This window comes from Chiloscyllium plagiosum, unplaced genomic scaffold, assembly GCF_037043375.1.
Source record: "Chiloscyllium plagiosum isolate Xiang-an unplaced genomic scaffold, Cpla_swu_hap1 HiC_scaffold_21, whole genome shotgun sequence".
NCBI classification, from domain to species: Eukaryota; Metazoa; Chordata; class Chondrichthyes; order Orectolobiformes; family Hemiscylliidae; genus Chiloscyllium; species Chiloscyllium plagiosum.
The window spans coordinates 23193637-23212439 of NW_028270159.1; the positions used below are offsets into that span (position 1 = coordinate 23193637).

General features: G+C 39.4%; 1 long non-coding RNA gene across 1 annotated transcript in view; it reads left to right on the forward strand.

Annotated features, from left to right (window-relative positions):
- The window catches only part of LOC148146111 (uncharacterized), a 61094-nt gene that overhangs the window by 17582 nt on the left and 24709 nt on the right, over positions 1-18803 (forward strand). The window lies entirely within an intron of this gene.

The window sequence follows — 18803 nt, forward strand, 5'->3', positions numbered from 1 at the left end:
TTAGTGAACCAGATGGATGTCGTGGAAATTAAATCGACTCGACTCAAATGCTTGCAAGAGCAAAGAAAAGGTTTATTCGAGACCTTTGCAAAGGGACCCGATACATTGGCAAGACGCCTCATGTAAAGGGTGCCTGATAGCTTTCATATATTCCCTTTATACTATAATTTGTTTCTTCTTATCAACACCTCAAGGTCAGGGGCCTGGAGCATTTGAGCTTCTTTCCATATATGGAGTTGTTTTTCTTATTTCTTGACTGTTAATATCGTAGTTTAACTGGCCTTGTAAGTCTGCTGTTAGATTGGTTTAACTGGCCTTTTACATCTGCTGTTAGGTCAGATTGCCTTTACATTTTTTCTGTCTGTCTGCAATACTTGCCCTTAGTTTCAGTCAGGCCCTTCTTTGTTTCCCTATGCTTTTATATATTTACAATAAATGGGTTTTTCCCAACAATTAGCAATGGATTCATGGCCGTTATTAGACTCTTAATCCAAGAATTTTTTCATTGAATTCAAATTCCTCCATCTGCCAAGCAGCAATCAAACCCAGGTCCCCAGAACATTACCTAGGTCTCTGGATTAACAGTCCGCTGAAATTACCATTAGGCAATCACCTCCCCAGTAAATTTGGGGAGACCTGGAAACCACAGAGATGCAAATTTCACCAGAAATTGCATCTGATTGCATGTATGACGTCCCTTCCATTAAAATATTTAATTCACGGGGTCAATCTGGCGGGAAACTGACAAGATTGGGTACAACATTGGGATTACTCAATAATACTCTTCTTGACATATTCAGAGAGTGAAATGGAAAAAAAGCCACCGGCCATTTCTAGTAGCATTTTGGCAATGGACTCAACAGATGGCAAAAGGTGAGTCTCAAATTGAAAATCATTATCTTCACTCATAAGATTTATTTCACTGTATATTTCAGGTGGAATTACCATATGAATGTTCAACTGAGATATGGTCAACTGAGAAAATAGATAAGAAAATAAACGTAGCCTCTAAATTTTATCAATCTTTTAAATCTGAAATTGAATGTATTTACTTTCACCAAGTTTAATTATTGTGACCATTTCAGTATCAGTCAGTGCTGCGTTTGAAACAATGTTGAACATATTGTTGACATTGCGCCTCTTCTCACGAAGCTTGTACCTTTTGTTGGATCAATGTGAAATAGGAAAAACGCAAACCAAATCTTAGAGAAAGTCAACTGCAGCAAACTGAAATTCTGCATTATCATTCCAAACGTCACTGCACTATAAAGCTTCCACATAATGAATAATTTGGTGGCCAAAATGAAGCATCATTGAGAATTACTGTATTCCTTGTCCACTAACTGTCCTCTCTGTATCAACTGTAGTTGATAAGAACATTAGATGTACACTTTGAAATCCAAGACTTATAAAAAATGAATTCCAGTTACCTGTTCAGAGATGTTTCGGTTGGTCCTTTACTTCATTGCCAGCTATTTGATGCAGTATTTATAAGATGAACAGTGGAAAAATAAGGGACACAGGAGTATTATTTATATGAGGTCTCCATGACAACTAAAGTGTATACATTTTACTATCTTAGTATCAAAGCGTTTCCTTATTGAACAGACAGAGCTTGTGCTTTTTTTGACTGAGTGCAAATTGTGTTGAGTTTTTCAGAGGGATTTCTTACTGCATCTTGCCAAACATGTCTCATTAGATCCTGTCCAGCCCCAATGGCATCCCTCATGTCTGATTCTCCCAAACTCTGATTCTATCTCCATCTTATCACATGTCGCTTCCAGAGCACTCATCGGATATCCATTGAAATAGCAACATGTTGCTTGCACCCACACCATCTTTAAAAGCTTATTCTGCACTTGGACAGATACTGTCAGTCCTGAGTTGCACTTCAGAGACCTTCTCTACCCTGCCAATGTAAATGCTACCATTTTCTCTCTGAAACCTCACATTCACTCTAGCTCTGCTACTGCACCCACCTCCCACCAAGGCCCATTTTGTAGCATTCGTACTATTACCTACAATATCTTCCCCACACACTATCCCCAACCCCCAACTATGCACACTCTGTGTGCTGCCTACTCACTTGTTCGGGACATATTCAAGCTGCAACAGCCTATGCCCACCCACTATCATCTCCTGTCATACCTGTGTCTCTCTTTCCAGGAGGAAGACAGCCCATGATAAGGCAGAAAGGTCCAAGACATGTTGAGGGTTACCCATCACTTGGCTCCTCATCCCTCATGTAGGGGCCATCTTAATTCTGGCTAACCTGAGCAGCTGACTGACCATGTCAATCTGGATTGGTGTCAAAGTGCCCTTAACTTACAGTGCCTCTTGATGACAAGTTTCCAGCTTGGTCTCTGTGCTAAATGTCAAGGCAAGTCTCAAGTAACATGAACCTGGTATCTCTGTCTGAGGGTTAAAAGTGACAAGGCAGGGATGCTGCGAGCATCCAGGTAAATCAGAGTGAGTGAATACTGGAAAAACAGGAAAGAGGCTAGAGGTGCAGCCTGGCCAAGTTGAGCTGGATGTGTGTCCCTGAGCATTGTAAAGGTAGATGCTGGAGGTGCAGCCTGAGGTATAGGATTGAAATACAGAAGTGTACTGTCAGTGGCTTGGAGATGTGTCATGAGGATTCTTAGAGGCTGGCACATGTCAGATGTTTATGTGGCCAGTGCCCATGGTCCATGTCTTTAGACATTGGTGCCCAGTGTCCAACATGGAAATCCTTTGGAGCAAGTAGTGACCTAAGGTAAATAGATATCTACCCTGATTTCCATGTCACTCTTGCTTGTTTGCTACCTTTGGTAAGAAGGAAGGTGAATATCAATGAAGTGAAGTGAGCCATGAATAAGACATCTATCCCCACAATTGGCAGATCACCACTACCCAATGAGAAACTCACTTTGTTGCTGAGTGAAAGCATAAAAGAAACAGCAAGATGCTCCCAAAATCATGATGGCTCGAACAGGCTTCTTGCCTGATTCCACCTCAAACCTCACCACAGCCCATGTCCCTCAGAGCCCTATAAGACTCTGCTTATTGTGTTTATTAAAAATGTTTGCAATGGGTCAAACAATCTTTTTTTTAAATCAACTTGTAAATGATCACATTTGAAGAGAAGAATTTTACTATTCACAATTAATTATATTGCAATGATACAGATTTTTCATTGGATGATCTCCCTATTTCTTGGTCACTTAGGCACATTGTTTCCATGCAAGCTCTTTGAAAGAGTTATCCAGTTTGTCCCATTTCTCCGCTCTTTATCTAAAACTCTACAAATGTTTCCTTTCCAAATATTTTTAAAATGTCCTTTTTAATGTTCTATTGCACTTTTATCCATCATCTTTTCAGACAATGCATTGTACATTACAACATGTTTTTGTGTAAATAAATATCTCGTCATCTTTCCCTATGTTTTTTAATGGCATTTACCTGTGTCTTCTGCATTTATCTGGGTGGCATGGTTAGCACTTAGGCCTCACAGCAGCAGGGGCCTGGATTTGATCCCTGCCTCAGGCGACTGTCTGTGTGGAGTTTGCATGTTCGCTCTATGCCTGTGTGGTTTTCCTCCCACAATCCAAAGATGTGCCGTTAGGTGAATTGGCCATGCTAAATTGCCCATAGCATTCATGGATGTGTAAGTTTAGGCAAAATATAGAGGATACTCTTTGGAGGTTCGGTGTGGGCTTGAAGGGCCTGTTTTCACGCTGTAGGGATTCCATTCTATGAACTCTGTTGATGCCTCTGGTATAGGAATTAGTTTTTCCTTACTTCCTCTGTCAAAACCCTTCACGGTTTTGAACACAGTTTCTTGGCCATCACAAATTGGAATTGTGGTTAATAATCAGGGCTACATGAAAGAATGTGCAAAAAAAGACCCGACTGAAGAAACCAAAGTTCTACTGAGAGTTTATAAAGTAAAAACTGGGTGTTGTAAAATGAGTCTCAGTCATGGCTTGTAGTAATATCCTGTGCTTCACACAGACCCAACAACACACAATCCAAAATTGAGATTGGGAGATTTCTCAGATGTCCGGCAACCTCACTCTCGAGTGTGCTAATAAAGGGCCTGACAACTGTTTTGAATAACATCTTGAGAATGGAGGCGACATCAGAAACGTAACTTAGCCGGGAATGTTACAGGAACAGGAGTACTCCTCCTGCATTTCAGAATGCCCCGACCATCTGAATTTGGCAGTCCCACCACCCAGACCTCTGCAGTCCCTCTGCTCTGATGCTTATTTGAATGTCAATGCCAAAAAGGTGGGAATACTGTTCTCCAGTCAGATGAGGTGACTGAATGTAAGACAAGCTGCTGTGATTATTGCTGTGATTAAAGGGCTTGTGTAGCTCAATAAGCATTGGAGTTAAATATTGTTTGCTGTAGTCTCCACAAATACACGTACATGGATTAGGGGAGGGAGTGGAGTACACATTCTTTGGGTTTTCGACTTGGGCAGGCAGCTTTGTCTGCCTAGAGTGTGTTGTAGAACTTCAGGAGTCTGTGAATCAAAGTTTACTGATTATCTAGTTTCATAGTCAGAAAATCATAGGCAGTGCTTATAAATTTCTGATATATGCTCCCAGGGCATAAAGCTCCCCACTTGGAGACTGGACCGATAAAGTTACATAGTACCATTTATTTATTATACTGTCAGAATCAACTTAGTTGACCTACAACCTTGCAGCTCTCTATCAGCCATCTATTCTGCTCGATGTTATTTAATAATTGCTTAAAAATGCTCTTCATGATGCTCATGATAGCATATCTGATTGCTTAACAGCTGCTTATTACCATAAAGAAGCTGAAATGTCTTCAGTGTCATTGTTTTTATGAAACCAAAGGACCCATTATACAGCAGCAGCAGAACTGAAGACATGAACATATTTAGTCCAATCTGGACTGTCTCAAATTCATCTTGCTCTGTTCATGACCATTATTAAAATCCTTGCAGCTATAAAGTACACTTGTAGAGTGTGGTGAGGTGGAGGTCACACTTCTAAGTGACATTTGTGCAGAAGGTCTGACACACTTACCTGACTGGCTCAATCACTACTTTCTGTCAAGGTAACCATACTGATTGGTTCAGAAATAAACAGGAAGAACTGCTCACCAATTACACACTTGGAGAGTTTATCAATCAGACACCACCAACCCACAGGGGGAAAGAACTGCCATTCAAATCACTCAAATATTTTTCAAAGCTGTCAATCAAGAGCCAGCAGTCTTTGCAAAACAAACAAATCAAATGATTCCAACAATGCTTCAGATTTCTTTCAGTTGTCAGATTCTTTACCCAACCAACAACTATGTACAGCTAAAGCTGTATACATTACAACAAAACAAATATTCAAAAATAAAGTCTCCGTCTTAAATTATACCTGCCGTGCACCTGCCCTTTTTATCGACAGAATACAAGACAAATACACAACAACATCAAAGTCTACAAAAGCCTGTTGGGAGAAAGGTGTACAAAACAATTGGGAAGGTTTCAGGAACCTCCCCAATAGAATCTAAAAAAAAGACAGAGGTTTGAAAAAAAAATTAAAAAGAAACCAACTGTAGTTGAGAAAAACAAAAAGCTTTTCAAATTTTACAGCTTTAAAACAGACTGACAATTTTTTTAAAACCTTTAATATTGAGGGATTTAACCAAAGGAATTATGGGATATTAATCAAAGATGGATCTAAATTGCAGATCTGGCATATTCACATTGAATCGCAGAACAGGCTCAAGCAGTTACATTGCCTGTTCCAGTTCTGATGTTCCCTTAAGAGTTCAATCGGTAAAAAGATTTAGATGGACTAAAAAATAGTGTTAAAGCTGTTAAACCTTTAAAGTACCTATTGTAATTGTAACTATTGGCTTAGAAGCACATACAGAAACCTTTCATGGGGTTAAATAAATCTTAAGGTGCTAACCCTTGTGCCTGAGGATGTTGAGTGAGATTAGAAATTTATTGAGTGGAAGTACTGATGGTCATCATGAAGGAATTAATGTTAACACAGGAAGTTCTAATTGATTAGTAACAAGCAAGACGATACTGTGATGAACTCTATACTTAGCATAAAGCTCTTACTTATGAGGTATCCCTTCAAAGCAAAGTGAAACTAAAGAAAGTTCTGGAGAGAGAAACAATTGGAGTTTCTGCTTATGACATTATTTCTGAGAAGTTAGATTCTGGCTGGAGTTGCTTTGAAGGTGAAATTTTTAATTTAAAATGAAGTTAATAAAAATAATTTGAAGCGGTTATTTTTCTGACTCTTGTGGTACAGTAGTACTTGGTCACAGAATGCATGCTCTGTCCAGGACAAGCAGGCACAACCCTCTAGGAAAGGTTTTTAGCAGTAAGAAAAATGAAGAGTTCTTGGGGAAGTAATGTACAAATGACCTACAACAATGTCCATAAATCTAAAGCAGTGTTAATAGTTCAGAGATATTAAAGAATTGAGCACTTGTATCAAAAGTGAGTAAAATGTGAACCAAAGGTTCTCTCTTAGTTGGTTGTAAAAGAACTCTGAAAATTTACACCATCATAACTATTGTGACCTGAGGGCCAGAGAGTTTGTGGATGAATAGCTTGTAGGTATTAACTGTAACTGGGGACCTTGAATGGAGTAAGATTGCCAGTGAAAAATACTCAAGGACCTATTCCTGCACCTACTTTTTATATTTTCATATAAGGCAGCTTTTAATCAAATGTGGATCAAATCGAGGACCCCTAACAAAATGGTAGTGATGAGATACAAAGGAAAATTCTTCACTAATCAGAGTCATAGCTAGCATAAAGGAAAATTGTTGTATTTGTTGGACGTTGATCATCTCAACACCAGGACATTACTACAATAGAAAATTTTAACAAGAAACTATCTTAACCTGATAGGTCACCGTTTATTGCTCATCCCTAATTGCCTTTCAGGAATATTAGTGAGCCAATTGAAATGCTGCGCTCTGTGTTGTCTGTGTACACCCATATTGCTGTGAGGAAATTAGTTCCAGAAATATTATCCAGCAACCATGAACAAATGGGAATATAGTTCACTGTCAAGATGGTATGTGGCTTGGAAGGGAACTTTTCAGGTATTGGCGTTCCCATGAATCATGCTGACTTTGTTTTTTTAGATGATAGAATTTATATATTTAACTGAGCTAAGTGAATTGCTGCAATGCATCCTGTTGATGGAATGCAGAGCTGCTATAGAATATTGGTGGTAGAGGAAGTGAATATTTAATGGTTAATGGGATGCCAATCACCCAGTCTGCTTTATCCTAAGTGGAGTCAATCTTCTTGAATGTTGTTAGAGCTGCATTCATCCAGGGAAGTGGAAAGCATTCCATCACTCTACTGACTTGAAGATGGTGGACAAGCTTTAAGGAGCTGAAAATGTGTTGCTGGAAAAGCGCAGCAGGTCAGGCAGCATCCAAGGAGCAGGAGAATCGACATTTCGGGCATGAGCTCTTCTTCAGGAGTCAGGAGGTGAATTACACTCCACAGAATTTCCAGCGCTGGATCAGCTCTTGCAGCCACAGTATTTATATAGCTGGTCCAGTTCAGTCTCTGGTCAGTGAAACCCGTCCAGTCTCAGGCAGAAGATTGGTCTTGGTCATTAGAGATTTCATCAAAATGCAGAGAGGCCCACGAACACCTGGTGAGTTTTTCAGAGTTAAACAGCAGGATTGAAGGATGGAGGAGGCTATCAATGTTATCAGCACTGTGATGCCTCTAGCTTGTGTACATCTGGCTGCCTTCATGGATAGGTTAGGGTGGTAAAAACAATGACTGCAGATGCTGGAAACCAGATTCTGGATCAGTGGTGCTGGAAGAGCACAGCAATTCAGGCAGCATCCAACGAGCAGCGAAATCGACGTTTCGGGCAAAAGCCCTTCATCAGGAATAAAGGCAGAGAGCCTGAAGCGTGGAGAGGTTGGCTAATGCCATGGACAGCCAGGTTCAACACACTCAATGTCTGTTGGATTTATATTCGGACTTGCAGTCAGCATCATGGTGAGGAGAGAGGGCCATGTGGACTCTTGGTTTCACTCCAGGTGCCTTTTCCTCTCATGGGGACATAGTGCGCACCATGCACCTGAATGGAAATAGAAGCCACAAACAGGACTTCCAGGAGTGGCACGGTCGTTCATTAGTTAGCATTGTTGCCTCACAGTGCCAGGGACCAAGGTTCACTTCCAGCCTCAAGTGACCGTCTGTGTGGATTTTGCACATTCTCCCTGTGTCTGCGTGGGTTTCCTCCGGGGGCTCCATTTTTTTTCCACAGTCAAAAGATGAGCAGGTTAGTTGGGGTGGTCATGCTAAATTGTCCATAGGGTCCAGGGATGTGTAGGTTAGGTGGATTAGCCATGGGATAATGCAAGGTTACAGGGATGGGGCAGTGGGGTGGGTCTGGGTGGGATGCTCTTCAGAGAGTCAGTGTGGAGAAAGTGAGGTCTGCAGATGCTGGAGATCAAAGTTGAAACTTTATTGCTGGAACAGCACAGCAGGTCAGGCAGCATCCAGGGAACAGGAGATTCGACGTTTCGGGCACAGGCCCTTCTTCAGGAATCTGACTCAGAGAGTCAGTGTGGACTTGTAGGGCCGAATGGCCTGTTTTCAGCTCTGTAGAGATTCTATCATGCGATGACCAAATCTGTGAAGTGGAAAGAAATGAGATTACTAACAGTGCCACGTATTTCTGGGCATGATGATGCAAATGCTTGTAATTTCTAATTTGTATTTTTGGTGAATTGTCTATTTAACATTAAATTCTTCATTTTCATCTGATACACATTTATCTCTTAATGCATACTTTATTTTATACTGGTTTAACTGTTACAGTAAAAGTTTTGAAAAGTGAAATGTTGTCCATTGGTTCCTTTTATTTGGGGTCTTTAGAGGTTTCTTTTTTCCTTAGGTAATTGGTCTCTATGGGGATTGTAACAGTACTTAACTGAAAAAAGCAACAAACCACCCTGGAGGTAACTACTACACCCATTAGGTTTGTAACAATAACTGTCAAAATAATGGAAATGGTCCTTAAGAACAAACTTCAGGATGTCAATCTCCTTAGTACATGGAATAGATGAGGTGGTTAGCTTAGATGCAATTAAGGGGAAGCTGGACAAAACATGGAGAAAGAAATACAAAACTGCTTTGATTGATTTATAAAGTTGTGAAAAGCCTTACCTGTAGCATAAACACTTTTATAGACCAGTCAGGCCGAATGGCCTATTAGTAAACTGCTAATTGTTATGGACTAGGCCAGGCCACTCAAAACATTCTTAAGGAGGCAGCCCCAGGCCATAACTTTGCAATTTGTTTTGGTAAGTGTACAGTGAAAATTACCCGGAGTAAGATAACTAGGTTGACCACTAGATTTTAAAACAGACAAAAATTTATTCACAAAATTACACAATGAAACACAAAGAACAGAATAAAGAACCCCTACACAACTCAACCTATCCAACTAGATTTAATTATGCTGTTCCGAATACAGTCCCAACAAACTCCCTTTAAAACCCAGTATAAATGGAACACATGCTCACAGGTTGAAGGGCAGAAAAGAGAGAGAGTTTTCACACAGCTCCCTGTTGAACTTCTCAGTTCAAGATTGAACTAAACTGCCCAGCTCAGCTCAGCTAAAGAGCTTACTGCTCCCCTTTCATTAGACAGGTCACTTCTAAAACATGATCACCTTGGCCTGATGTCTTATCTGTTTACATATAAACAAAAGGCCTCTCAAAACCTTTTACATCTCTGTATCAAGCCAGACTGATCGGAGTCCTGCCCAGTTTATTTTCCGTCTGAAAAAAATCAAGGACAGAGTCTCCTTGAGCCAAGGAATAGCTTTTAGAAAAAAATGGGATTAGCTTTGTGACATAATTCTTTGTAATAAAACTCCAATACTTCGCCAAGATATTTAACTCTTCTCATGAAATTGTCCAAGACCTGTTGGAAATCTGTGCAAACCAATTTACTTCCAGAAGCCCACTATTACTGAGGGATATGACAATTGAGTTCTGCTTAGCTTCTTCCGCCAGGTCTTGTCAGATAGCTTTTCCTGACTTTTGAGCATGCTTCTGTTGGGCCTCCCTTTGTAGTTCCATGGCATGAGCATTTCAGTGTTCGATCATCAGAAATATATTAGAAAACCAATCTCAGATGATTCAGGGACGGCAAGCTGAGATTTTCACCACTTTGCTTTATTTAACTCATGTGAGTGAGGTTGCATTCATTGTGACCTCTTCAATCTCTGAGGCCATTGACAGCACAGGCAGGTGGCACCTGGACTTAACGTCTCATCTGAAAGGCAACCTTTCCAATAATGCAACCCTCTGTATGATAGTTTAATAATTTGCCTAAACCTAAATAGTTTCCAGCACAAACAGATCTGAATCTCCAAACTGGTGACCCAATTAACTGGATAAATTAAAGAAATTGGGGTATTCTCAATATTTAAATCTCTGGCAGTCCTTGTTTCAATTGTCAAAAATAGCATGTTGTTATTATCCTTGCTGTGAGTGACAGTGCAATAAATAATTAGGTGTAGATCCAATCTAAATTACAAATTATTGAAAATTCTGTGGGGATACATTTCACCATGATCATGCAAATTAAACGGCGAAGAATGCATTAGATAATTTATAGTTATACAGTTTCAATAGTTGAAAGCTAGATGAATAAATGGTATGTACATATGCATTTCCCATGAAAGAAAAATAGGATGGAATGGGTGCTTACAGGCAATTGCTCCCTTTGATTCATTAAGGTGAATGCATTTAAGTGGCAGTAAAGTGTTCTGGGACATCCTGAAGTTAAAAAAGGCAATATGTGAATGTAAGCCTTTGCTCCTCCTATTGGGGGGGAATGCACTGTGCATGGAGTCCGTCCACCCATAGCAGAACCAGCCTGTCTGAGGCTGCAATACATCGGCTGTCCATCAGAATTCGACAAGATCTCCCACTGACCTCCACACTTCATGAACCAGTTCCCCAATGTCTGGTCTTAGTAAAATGATATCTATCAGCTGTACCATAGATTAGTTGCACACATACTGCACATTAAAACAGTTATCACCGTTCGGAGATGAATTTGGTAAAAAGTTGTTTATTCCAGACCCTTATCTTTATTTTTGAGTGGAAAAGGAGCTGAATTTTGACTGAAGGTATTAACAGTGTATTCACTAAACTGACTTCATATTATTGGTGTGGATTTTGAAATCAATGCTGACCTTATAGAAAGCTGCCCACAAGATAGAGACAACTTTATCTTTATGAATGTCAACATTTCATGCTAGCGTCAGCTATAGGGAACCTCCAAGGACTAGCAGATATGATATCATCAAGCAGAATAGGCAACCAATCACATTGGAGAATTCTTACAAACTGCAAATCCAGAGTTTTTTTCAAAAATCCATTGATTATCCTCCACATCAAAATCATTTTACAAAGCGCAAACTAAAGATTGTGATATTCACAAGGATTAAGGTTAAAAAGTACAATACCATTAACATTAAAAACAAGTTATCATAAAATTTATGGAGCATTGAAACCATTACTGAGGCATTTGGTTTTCCACAATAATAAGATTTGTTTTCAACCAGAGAGGCTGTCGATCAGAAGGTATGACTCTGTTAAAAATCCAGTTGCACCTCATTCAACAAGACATAATGCTTACATGGGTTTTTACAGAACTAATGATACTCTATTGCTGTAGTGGAACTAATACTGTAAAAAGTGCAAGTCAATTATTGCAAAGGTCAAATGAGTTCCAGTATTTTTATCTATAAAAACTTCAACAATGCAACCAATGAAGGATTGGGGAATCAGCAACAGCAAGTGCTGGATTTCTATGATTAACTGCACAGGTGCCATAAATTGTTGTCCATTTCACAGATCAATTATGGTGCAGTTCCGCCGTAATTATAACCACAAACTCTGGGCCACTAAACTGGTTTTTCAATACCATTTCCTCATCATTTTGTGCAGTGAATGCAGGAGCTGATTATATTTCAGAATGTCACAGCATGCAACATCAAGACTATTAATCTTCAATCCCATTGATTGATTAAATACCTGGGACTTTTGTTTCAAAGAAAACATATTTAAATGAGCCAGAATACTGTGTTTTAAATGTCTGCAGAAGTCACCTGAGCTACGAGAGGGTCAAATTTCTAAAAACCTCCGATGCTGATTAACAAGAGACATGTCTGGGTAGTTCCCCTGCAGAATTCATGCTTGCCATTGCTTGAACTATCTCGTAAAGAAAATCCTAAGGCAATAATCAAGGGCCAAGTGATCTACAGAGACAAAGGAAATCCAGCAGAGACTCATTTTCAATGGCATCTTGATAGCTTTGACAATAGGAAACTGATACACCTTTCTTAAACAAAAACAGAAGTTGCTGGAAAAGCTCAGCAAGTCAGGCAGCATTTGTGAAGGGGTATCAAAGTTCCGTTGTGTACCATTGGCCAGTGTCCACATGTTCTAAACTCTTGCTTGTGAAAATGTATGTCTATAAGCGTCTCTGTTTGTTACAAAGGAAAGTAACATAAGATAGAACAATAATCACAGCTCTCTTTGTCAACAGCTTTTTCTCAAGGTTGGATTCTTTCTCTGTGACAAGTTGGAATATGTCACAGAAGCAAAGAATATAAGAATAAAAGAACCTTCTAAATAGGAAATCACCTGATCTGAAAAAGGATAGAATGCTGTTTAAAAGAGATTGTGATCAGAAGGATAACAAGTTTACATTGGCCACAATCTCATTGACTCTTCAAGATCACTAACTGAGACTTGGAACGTAGAATTCTTTTTGCGTATGAACGGTAAAATTGTTTTGTTTTGTATGTCAGCATGTGTGTCTATGTTCCAATATTTGGACTGGTTTTACATTTTTAATAGGTTACATAATTTACTCATAACTACTTAATTTCATGAACTCAAAAGGTCTGCCTGGTTTAGCTCCTCACAAAGTTTTGTGTATGATCATATGCATATATTGAAATGAGAAAACACCACTTTGAAAAAATTGAACACTGTTATAAACAACGTTGGGAGTGAAAAAAATTCAATGCTAATGCCATTTTTTAACAAAAAAACCATTTCAGCCTCTTCTTGTGAGTATCTCCAGTAGTGTATCCCTATGAAGACGCCCAACATTTCAGAAATCACTTTCTCCTTCCTCGACAATGGGTGGCTAGGAAAATGGAAAAGAATATGTCACTTAATCTCCTGCTTCAAATTGTGTTCGTAGTCTGCTCCTGGTGCACTTTAATGTCTTATAAAGTGATGGGAGTCCCTTAATTAAAGCATGTCCTCTGTTATTTAATCCCAGATGTCCATTTTTCTCAATACCATCTCTAAGATGTGAAACGCAATAAGTGCTTTTTAACTGGCTACCCAATTTATTCAGGATAACGTCGCATTGGAAAGTGAATACATCTCTCCTTGCTTTGTATAGTAAACAGTCAGTATGTGCCTTACACAACTGGTGAAATTACACAAAGAAATCAGCCAGGCATTGCGATACTTCATACTGTACATTAAATAGCCAAGTTAAATATCGGCAACCTAGAAGAGAATGGAGTGTCATTTGAAAATATTAGCTAACTTTTCTATGTGCTTTCACAGTGCAGCCAAAGTGTTAAGCAAATACGAATGAAACAAATGAGTAAAAATGACAAGAGACAGATTTCCACTGAATGCAGTATTCATGCTTTCGTCGGCCAGTGTAAAAATGACAAGTACCTGTGGGTCTTGGAGCCAAATCAGCACTGTATCACAGAGTCACAGTGTTGATTTCCATTAGTATTAATTTCTGTCTATTTAATTTTACTGGTGTCACTGCTTCCCACTAAACTGCAAGAGACAATTCCTTATTGATTGCTTTCTCGCTCGTCAAAGCATCCCTGGCTGATCATATTTTACCCTGAAGACAACTTATACATTTCAGATAATAAGTCGGCGCTCAGAGTAGGAAATGGATTACATGTGCAGTCACTAACTGTCCAAGTGAATCATGTTACTGTGTGTCAATATACTGCATCTGCCTATCATTTCACCTGGACTTGATGCAAGGAGAAATTCGCCTTGCATTTCAGGGGCTGCACAGCCCAGGAATCAATTGCCACTACAAGCTCAACTGCTGCAAAATCGATTGCTAGCACAGGATGGATTGATCCCATCACTTTGCCTTATCATTGTCCACATCATATTTGATTTGCATGAACTGGGAAGGTTCCAGTAATGTGGAGCTTTTAAATTTGTTTTCCCAAATGAATTTACCAGAGTTTGAATTCAGGCATTTTAACAGAACCGACTGATGCTGAAAGGTGAAAAAAAAATCCATGGCAGGTCCTGGTGGTAATAAAGGCTGCATTTTTCTCTCTGTGATATGATAGAAGTGTTGTTGTCATGGCAACAGTGTCTCCAGAAAATGGCCTTGCCCATGCTGTCTTGCATTGTGCTCCCTTGAGGGCTGTGCTCAGTGCCCCCTGTTGGCTCTTGGTTTATACAATTACAGTGCTTGAAGTACACTGTCTATCACCTCTCACATAAACCCATGGCAGGCCATCGCACAAAAGAACTGCTTTTAAGGTTAAAAAAGGGCCGCTCCAGTACAGTTAATAGGTCAGAGATTTAGTTGTAGGCCTTGAAGCTTAACTCCATTGGCCACGCATTCCAGCACGGCTAAGAAACTGATATTGTGCCCTTAACACTCTCTCAGTAGGCTACTTGTCATCTGTACCAGGCAGTGTATAAAACCACAGGAGTCTGTGCGCTTCCAAGACAGTCATATTATTTTTCAAAGTGCTTTCTTAGGAGTCAGTTGCTAAGGTGCTTTCCAGCGGAGGTGTCTGGTATTTAACTTTCCTTGACTTATGACAGTTCTGGCTTTCTGCACAAGATGAGAAACAAAGCACAGTTGCTTTCCATTGGCCTGTGTTTAATGTCACTTTATTCAGTATTCAAACAGGTAAGGACATCAAAACAGAACAGAGCAGATTCTCAAGCTCCCTTATCTTCCTGTGCCAGTTGAAATGCTTCTTATTTCACTTTGCTTGCTTTGAATTATTGGTATTGTTTGTTATTTAGCATAAAACAACATTAAAAATTTGGCTTTAGATTTTGGTCATTCACACTGTAGGTGATATTTAAATTTTCTTCTCTGGTATCTGAAAGATAAATGCCCATTTTAGCAGCATACAGCTTGAAATACCTCATTTTTGTTGTAAAGTTCAAATCCTTTTCATTGATGCCTAGTTAACATGTATCATTACTCTGTGAAATCACTAAAAACTGGGCAATATTTGCTTCTACTTTACTAAAATCAGTTGAAGAATGTAACATTTTTCACAAAGATTACATACAAATCAAATCAAATCAATCTGAGGTCAACATTGCAATTTTTAAAAAGAACTTGACATCAAAACAATGTACTGTGGACCGCACACATGTTCTCTGCCAAAGAGATACCATTTGAAGGATTTGTGACTTTGACAGCTTGTGTGTTCTACCTTTCATATAATGTCAATATAATCCTACAAATATAACATGTGGTCTTTTAATTCCAAGGGCATATTGTGACAAATATCTCCTAACGCTGTCACGAATTTTAAGAGTTCATCTTACAAACTTGGTAGGAAAACAGATTTACGTGAAGGACAGTTCTCTCACACAACAGTATGCTCTGCTCTGCCATGCATCTCCCATGTCTTGCCATGCTTGTCCATTCCTCTGTAATAAAGAATCCACAGGATATACCTTTCCTTGCCGTTCATCCCCCACTTCAAGGACTCTGATACTATGATCTGTATAATTTCCAATCATGAGAATACACTAAACATCTTTTCTGCCAGGTGAATACACATTTGCTTGTAGCACTGTTGTCCACAATCCTTTCCACTCAGTATTTTGTGACAGTCCAGTGTTTGAGACAGCAAAGAGAACAAATAGGCTGCGAGCTCGAGCTAAAATGGTTGAGGAGAAAGTAAACCACCAGAACTGTCCTATATCCTTTAGCCATCAGATTGAGCCATACAAATCCAATGCCAATAACTTCTTCAGCTACTGTAAAAATAGGTGATAGTTGGAAAACCATGATTGTCTGTAGTGAACCTGCACTAGCCATCTCCTTTTCAGTGATTCACCGATTCTCTGATAGTTTCCCATATACACATTACCATGCCTGGTTCAATATTGCCAATACTGACTTTGATAATCTGGCTGTGGATTTCTTCACAATCAATGAGGGTGCTGCTCCAAATTTGATACAAGGAACTGTGGTTTTTTGAAGTAGTTCTGAAGACTTACGATCCTTTTGAAGTGTTTTAACAGTTCAGGAGAGAGCTGCTGAGAAACACAGTGAAGAGCTAAACTTTCGATGTCACCGACTCTGGTAGCACGACTGGATTAGTGTCGCAGCACCATTCTTATCGTCTTTTGGTCAAACCCTTGGGGAAGGCTTGCTAAATCATCCAACTACACAGAGCCTTTATTGATCAAAGCAGGTGGATTGTTGCGTTTTCCTCAATGCTACAAGAGCTAAACAAGTTGGGGAGGGTTTGGGGTGCTGAGGAGTGCTGATGCTGATGGCGGTGGTGGTGAATTTTATTGCCAGTGGGACAATATATTTAATGACAACCTGCTTTTAAATCAGCCCCAGCATGCAGATATCACTGCTTGCTTTGAATTTATGGGACAGACTCAAAAATCCATCACTCAGGACTGTTCAAATGTTTGGAGAACGGGGTCCTTGAAGCACAGATTGAAATTCTTTTGTACAGACATGGGGCATTCTCATGAAGGTGTTTGAAAGAGCCAACTGAAATCACTGCAATATAGGCTGCATCAGTGTATCCAGCGGGCTTTTATAACAGCTTTTTGTTCAGATTAATTTGAATTCCTAAAGAAAAGTCACTCTCTGAACTGTCAACTTCTTATGGTAGCCAATCTGAGAGTTCACGGAATTTCACTCTTTCTCTTCTCAACATTGTGTAAATATTAGTCAGCACCAAAATAACTATTACAAACTAACAGCAATGTTTCAAAAATGAAAAGTTGCCCGGTATGAAAATATATTTAAATTGGGAGCAAGAGTTTTTTTTTAATTTCAAAAATATACTTAATTCATAAATAATATCTGTATACATGTACATAGTGACAAATGCTGTTCAGTTCTGCACAGGAAACAAACCAACATATCCAAAAACAGACATCTTTTACGCATACATGACTATACTTACATGCATTTGAGCACGAGGAGGGTCTAATCACTGCTGACCCCTATTCAGCTTCAGCAGAAGGACCTCAGACGATGGTATTTCCCTACTGTGCCTTGATGGCAGCTGCCCCAAGCTTTAGTGCATCGCTCAGCACATAATCCTGGATCCTTGAGCCTGCTCTGCCATTAGATTATGGCTGATCAGAATTCTCCTCAATCCCACCTTCCCTCAAAAACCTTTGACTTGCTCTTGCTTATCAAGAATCTATTTACCTCAGCTTTAAAAACACACAAAAATTCTAGTTCCATTGCCTTTGGAGGAGGAGAGATCCAAAGATTCATGATACTGTTCAAAAAAGATTCTCTTCAGCTGTGTACCAGATGGGTGACACCTTATTTTTAAACAATGACCTGTTCTAGTTTCTTCCAGTTTTGACCTCGTAAACCTTCTCTGAACCGCTTCCAATGCATTTACAACTTTAGTTAAATAAGAAGACCAATACTGTACACGGAATGCCCAATGTGTTCTCACAAATGTCCTGAACAACTGAAGCATAACATCCCAACTATCATATTTAATTCTCCTTGCAGTAAGTGACAACATTTTAATAGTTTGCCTAAATATTTGCTGTGCACGTATAAAAACCTTTTGCAATTTATGCACTAGGAAACCCAGATTCCTCTGCACCTTAGAGTTCTGCATTCTCTCAACATTTAGATAGCATGCTTTCTTTTTGTTTTGTTCTTGCAAAAATGGACAATTTCACATTTTCCCACATTAAATTCCATTTGTCAGATCTTTGTACACTTACTAACCATCAACATCCCTTTAGAGCCTTCTCATCTTTTCCTCATAACGAACTTTCCTACTTCTCATTGAATCATCAAAAAATGTAACAACCATACCTCAGTCTCTTCATCCAAGCCATCTAAATAAATTGTAAAATGTTGAGGTTGCAACACTGGCCATTGAGGCACATCACTCATTGCATTGTATTCACCTGAATTTGACTTGTGTTATTTGTATGCCTATAGTATGTCTAATTTCTGTTTCCTGTTAGCTAGGCATTTTTCTATCCATTCTGACATGTTATCCCACACCATGAACTTATATTTTCTGCAATATACTTTGATGTGGTACCTGATTCAACTCTCAGTTTTTTGATGCTATTGATTTTCTGGACTGCTTCTATTTTTAGCTTTGGAAAACTTTTGTTACCTCGAAAAGCAAGACCAATTTGCAACATACGTCACTTGAGCAATTTTATGCTGTGTCATACTGTGGAATGCAACTTTCCTCAAACATATCAATTTACTGCTTTCTTCAAACATTGGTGACTCAGTGGTTAGCATTGCTGCCTCACAGTGCCAGGGACCAGGATGCAATTCTAGCCTTGGGCTGATATTTACACAGTTGAAACTTTATTGCTGGAACAGCACAGCAGGTCAGGCAGCATCCAGGGTACAGGAGATTCGACGTTTCGGGCACAGGCCCTTCTTCAGGAATGAAGAAGGGCCTGTGCCCGAAACGTCGAATCTCCTGTTCCCTGGATGCTGCCTGACCTGCTGTGCTGT